The sequence below is a fragment of the Pseudorasbora parva genome, chromosome 25 (assembly GCF_024679245.1).
Source record: "Pseudorasbora parva isolate DD20220531a chromosome 25, ASM2467924v1, whole genome shotgun sequence".
Lineage (NCBI taxonomy): Eukaryota > Metazoa > Chordata > Actinopteri > Cypriniformes > Gobionidae > Pseudorasbora > Pseudorasbora parva.
In genome coordinates, this window is record NC_090196.1 from 5735257 (window position 1) to 5741661 (window position 6405).

General features: G+C 38.4%; 1 long non-coding RNA gene across 2 annotated transcripts; it reads left to right on the forward strand.

Moving 5' to 3' along the window:
- The first annotated feature begins 1388 nt into the window (after positions 1-1388).
- On the forward strand, positions 1389-4723 carry LOC137065379 (uncharacterized). 2 transcript variants are annotated; one of them, XR_010901634.1, is made up of 5 exons: positions 1389-1424; positions 2176-2237; positions 2330-2451; positions 2694-2820; positions 4314-4723. It is a non-coding gene; the product is annotated as an uncharacterized lncRNA (long non-coding RNA). The 2 variants fall into 2 exon arrangements; XR_010901633.1 differs by lacking the exon at positions 1389-1424 and having other exon boundaries at positions 2008-2237.
- The last annotated feature ends 1682 nt before the right edge of the window (positions 4724-6405 follow it).

Sequence of the window (6405 nt, forward strand, 5' to 3'; positions counted from 1 at the left end):
GGAGTTGGCGACGTTGTAGTACCTCCGATTTTCACTCCTACAAGCACCAAGATGTTAGCAGCAGATCCTGAAGTCCTGTAAGTTGTTAGGTGGGCCCTCCATGGATCAGACTTCTTTGTTCAGCACATCTCACAGATGCTCGATTGGATTGAGATCTGGAGGATTTAGAGGACAAGTCCATACCTCAATCTCGTTGTTGTGCTCCTCAAACCACTCCTGGACCGTTTGTGCTTTGTGTCAGGAGCATTATCTGCTGGAAGAGCCACAGGCACCAGAATACCGTTTTCATGAAAGGCTTAACATGGTCTCAACAGCGCTTAGGTAGGTGGTGCGTGTCAAAGTAAAATCCACATGGATGGAGGACCCAAGGTTTCCCAGCAGAACATTGCTCAAAGCACACTGCCTCCGCCGGCTCGCCTTCTTCCCATAGTGCATCCTGGGGCCATGTGTTCCTCAGGTAACCGGCACACACACCCGACCATCCACGCGATGTAAAAGAAAACGTGATTCATCAGATCAGGCCACCTTCTTCCATTGCTCCGTGGTCCAGTTCTGATGCTCACGTGCCACTGTTGGTGCTTTCGGCGGGGTCAGGGGTCAGCATGGGCACCCTGACTGGTCTGCGGCTATGCCGCCCCATACGCAACAAACTGATGCTCTGTGTATTCTGACAGCTTTCTATCAGAACCAGCATTAACTTCTGGAGCAGTTTGAGCTCCAGTAGCTCGTCTGTTTGATCGGACCACACGGGCCAGCCTTCGCTCCCCACGTGCATCAATGAGCCTTGGCCGCCCATGACCCTGTGGCCGGTTCTCCACTGTTCCTTCCTTGGAGCACTTTTGATAGATACTGACCACTGCAGACCGGGAACAGCCCACAAGAGCTGCAGTTTTGGAGATGCTCTGACCCAGTCGTCTAGCCATCACAATTTGGCCCTTGTCAAATTCGCTCAAATCCCACGCTTGCCCATTTTTCCTGCTTCTAACACATCAACTTTGAGGACAAAATGTTCACTTGCTACCTAATATATCCCACCCACTAACAGGTGCCGTGATGAAGAGATAATCAGTGTTATACACTTCCCCTGTCAGTGGTCATAATTTTATGCCTGATCGGTGTTTATATTGTATTTAAAATAATGTTTTAATCGTCACAAAGTAAGTTTAATTCTAAATGTACTAAAGTAGCTACACAGTAAAAAACGTTGGGTTATTTTTTTAACCCAACCGTTGGGTTACACATATTGGGTCAATATGTTGGGTTATTTTGCAAAACGTTGGGTTATTTTAACATCGTTGGGTTATTTTTAGTAATAACCCGGCGGTTGGGTTAAATATGGTTTCCCCAGTGACGGTTCAAATTTTAACGGCAAACCGTCAGTTACTGCTAGAAGACGCTGCTGCAGCCTGATTATGAAATGAAAGGTAAGACATGTCATTTTTTTATGAATACAACTCTTATAACATTATGTATTGTGTACTGAAACGTTGAATATAGTCGAAAACTGAATTTTATTTTAAAAAATCCCGTTAATGCTCTCTGGAAAAATAAACCATAGCTATCCCAGTTAGCTCGCAAGTAATAAAGTAAAAACATTATTCTAGTGTACCTATTTAGAAACTTAATACGGCGATAAAGAAAGTAAGTAACTTATGCCTGGTCTGAAATCACTATCTAAAGCCGCACGGAGCATTATCAGCTCGGCCCGTGCAGCGCGAGCTCAGACCCGGTCACACGACACCACAGCAGCGCTGTGAGATCCAGGGGGAAGCGTTTGAATTCGCCGAATATCCAACAGTATAACTTACTACTCTAAATATCTGTTGTGAGATGAATGAGTGCAGATATTCACAACAGCATTGACGCAGAAAACTGAAATATTGTGCTAACAATTGTAACGTTAGTTCACGACAGTTAGAATGTTTTCCAACCCACAAATTACCTAGTTTTACCGTAGTAAGTTAAACTGCAACTATGATAATTTGGCAGAAATGTGGTTGGCCTATATTCATAATGAATGTTGTCATATGAATATATATTATGCATGTTACTATTAAACGTATTACAGGAGTAGCTAAATCATACAAATAAAGTACGTTTTCTTATGAAGCTATGACAGTTTTTGCCTATATTTTAAATATGTTGTACTAAATGTGTTATATACCTGTGTTTTAGACCAATGGATTCATTTGTGAAGCAAAGACTAGAACAGTTGAACCTCTGCCATTTAATTAAAGGTGAGTACGATATTGAAACAAGTTGTACACAATTATTTTTTAAAGACTAGTATACTTTTCTGGTTATTTCCCCCTGCTTCATTCTAATGCAGAGGAAGGATTGGATCTCAGTGGTTCTTGACTCTAGTCCTGGAGTATCACCAATAGTACACAAGTTCGATGTCTTCCTTATCTGACGCACATTTCCGGGTTTGGAGTCTCTACTAACAAGCTGGTAAGTTGAATAACATTAGATAGGCCAATGTGCAGTGCAGGGTCTACTACAGAACCAAGTTATTTGGGAAACAACCAGTTTATTATTATTTTTTTCAGCTGTCTTCTCTCATTTTCATACAATATGTTTTAATTTCAATAAGTTGTTTTGGTTGTGTCTAAGTGCATATGAAATCAGGTCCACACATTTGGTATAGGTGAAAACTGTTTTTTTCTCTTTTTCTGTTAACTTGTCTTTCAAAGATGATCATGGAGAAATTGCCTTTAAAACCCATCCTGCCATCATCGCCATACCTCACAAATGGACAACATGGTGTGTCCAACATATGCTGAAATGAAGAGAAGCTTAATTACATTCACCCATCAGCCTGTAAGTAAAAGCAACACTATCAAATTAGCTTTGATAAAGTGCATCCATTTATTATTTCCTTTAGTGATTTTGCTTGTTAATAGATTATCCAATAGTTCACCCAAAAAATATCCCATAATGTACTCACCCTCAAGTCATCCTAGGTGTATATGACATTCATCTTTCAGACGAACACAATCAGTTATTAATAAATGTCCTGACTAATCCAAGCATTATAATGGTCAAAATTTGAAGCCCAAAAAAGTGCATCCATCCATTATGAAAGTAATCCATACGGCTCCATGAGGTTAATAAGGGCCTTCTGAGGTGAATCGATGGGTTTTTGTAGAAAAAATATCCATATTTAAAACTTTATAGACTAAAATAACAAATTTTCGACAGACAGCCTTCCTTATTCAACTTACAAATAAAGCGTAACGCCTCTCGCAATTCAAAACGCTTACGCTACGTTCAACTTAATCGTCTCTGCATTTACGTTTTTTACACTACGTCCAACGTTATTCTCACAGCAGTTACGCTTTTTTCAGAAGTTGAATACTTAAGGCGGTCCATTGGAAGCTAGATATTTTACTTTATAACGTGGTAAATATGGATATTTTTCTTACACAATCCCATCAATTCACTTCAATGGGTTCTTATTAATCTCCGGAGCCATGTGAAGCACTTTTATAATGGATGGATGCATTTTTGGGCTTCAAATTATGGGCTTCCATTATAAAGCTTGGAAGAGCCAGGATATTTATTAATATAACTCAGATTGTATTTGTCTGAAAGAAGAATGTCATACACACCTAGGTTGGCTTGAGGGTGAGTAAATCACGGAGTCATTTTCTTTTTTGGGTAAACTATCTCATGAATTACCCTCGTGTTGTTGTAAGACTTTCGTTGTTCTTTAAAACACAAATGTTAAAGAAATCTGCGAGGTTTCTGTCCCTCCATTGACGACCTACGCAACTACCACTTTAAGACCCAGGACAGACAGCATTAAAGTAATCCATGGGATTCAAGTGGTCTAACCTCAGTTTTATGAAGCGACACGAGTGCTTTTTGCAACAACAACACAAAAAAAAACATAACACAACAACATTTGCTCTCTTTTCAACACAACACGCATGCGTCAAGGGGTTCTCGTGAACATGTGTTGAGATTAATGTTTTGTAAATAAAGTGGTAAATTATGGTTAAGGGATAGAATATACGCTTGTCACTTCATAAAACTGAGGTTGAACTGCTGGAGTCACATAGATTACATTAATATCTTTACTGCCTTTCTAGGCCTTTCTGTGTTCCGAAGATGAACCAAAGTCTTACGGGTTTGAAACAGCATGAGGATTAGTATGTTGATTGGTGAAAAATGAACAGCAGATGTAATGACTAATTAGTGACAATTTGTTTAATTCAGTACAACACTGCTTCATTGTAACTTTTACGTAATTTAACACTGCTGATGTTGTCACAGTGCAAGCAAACTGAACTTTTTTTTATTCTTTTAAGGTTGGAACTAACATGGAGCATTAGCTGAACAGTGAGACAAGCCAGGATCCACATGACGATGCCTGGTGACAAAGAGACCTCGCTGATTTTTTTCATTTTCATTGTGGAGGAAGTTGAACAGAAGACCTTATTTCAAGCACTGGCTGTATGTTTCAGATTTTTTATTTATTTATGACATGAACTATCCAAAGACCTCTGCCCCATTTGGGAGATTTTGTGGCATGCAAACTTGAATATATATTTTGCTGCCTCATTAAAAACTTTGATTATCATAATTTGTATTTGTTTTGCTACTTAAGATATGTTAACAACACATAAAGGCATACAGTGTACAATGTAGATTTTTTAATAAAGTTGTTTATTTCTGGAAGAATTTAATATTATGAATTTGTGTATTCTGTCCATATTTGTATAGGTTTTTAATTTAATATTTGTTGTGTTCATTTTTAATTTTTGTTTTGTATGTACACCTTGTATGTACATTTTTGTGTATTATGTGTGCTGTGTATTTTGAATTTAATATTTACACATGTATATTTACAATAAATATTTACTCCCCAATATTTAGTTTGACATTTAAAATATATATTTTAAAGCAAATGTATTGTTTTATACAAATAAAAAAATCTGTATTTGAAAACAATGGGTATTTTATTTATTAAAATAATGGCTTGAATAAAAATAAAAATTTAACTCAACTGTTGGGTTACTTTTAACCCAACTGTTTTGTAACCCAATGCATTGGGTTAAAATAACCCAACGTTGGGAAGGTGCTATACCAACCCACAGTTGGGTTACGTGTTGGGTTATTTTTAACCCAACGTTTTTAAGTGAGTACTATGTGGTTCCAGACTGATTTGATTCTTGAATGCTTGAACTCACTGACTCACACTGACAGTGGTTAATGGGAAAGTTCATCAGTGAATAATATAACATCCTTTTTGAAACTTAAAAGTGTCTTTATTAGCCTGACAAGCCAGACCCACATCAAGATGTTTGGTCTGGAAACTCACCATTGACAGCTCAATCCGAGGGGCGGGATAAACGGTTGTCTTTTAAACTCCCTCTGCACGCGATAGGATAGCGCTACACCAACCAGAGCAACGAAGGTGAAGCAGAGCTTGTTGATAGATTAAACATTCGCCGTATCCGGTCGGCTAAACTCTGAACACATCTTCCCTTTTTAAGAATGACTTCAGTGCCGTTCTTTGTTCCTTTTCAGAGAAAAGCTTAACTCCAAGTCTTCCAGAGTCGCGGTCAAAGCTGATTCGAAAGGCCGCCGTTCGCCAGTTTCTGTGTTTACTAGAAGCACGCAAACACAACTCGGCAGTCGTCATTATGGCCCCGCCCACTGACTCTATACACGATGTGATTGGCCTGACAGGAGTTAGGTGATTACAGCACAGAAGGGTATTGAGAGTTGCTAGACGACACTCGCAGGCAGATTAGATTTGCTGCTGCTAGGGTGCGTCTAGATTTCTAGGCTACGTCTTTATTGTAATTGCATGGAAAACATCTTCAGATGTTCTTATGTGTGCTCTGTGGAAGAAAGTCAGTCATAGGGGTTTGGAATAACATGAGGGTGATGATGACAGACTGTTCATTTTAGGGTTATGGTTAGACCTTTTGTTGCATGCTGGAGGTAATTATATCCCATAATAACACATTAAAACGTTTACATTGAATTTATTAGAGTAGAGGTAGATTTCCCTGAGAATGAGTACACTGCACATTTCTTAACTACAACCACCTCATATAGCCTAACACCCTTCACACCAAAAGGAGAAGTACATGTGTGTGGGCCTGGTGTGTTATGGCCACAAACTGGTGTGTCCTTGTCCTTGTGGAGACATTTTTGGTAAAAAAATGAATAAATGTGATGTTTTTTGAAAATGTAAAAATGCAGGAAACTCATTTAGGGTTAGAGAATATAGTTTATACAGTATAAAAATATTGTTTTTATACTGTAAAATCACTGTGTGTGTGCGTGCGTGTGTGTGTTGGTGTGTATTACTAAGTAATTAATTACTGTAATTTAAATCATTTTTATAAAGTAAAGTATGATAATGCCCATATATCACCATTAGTGTAT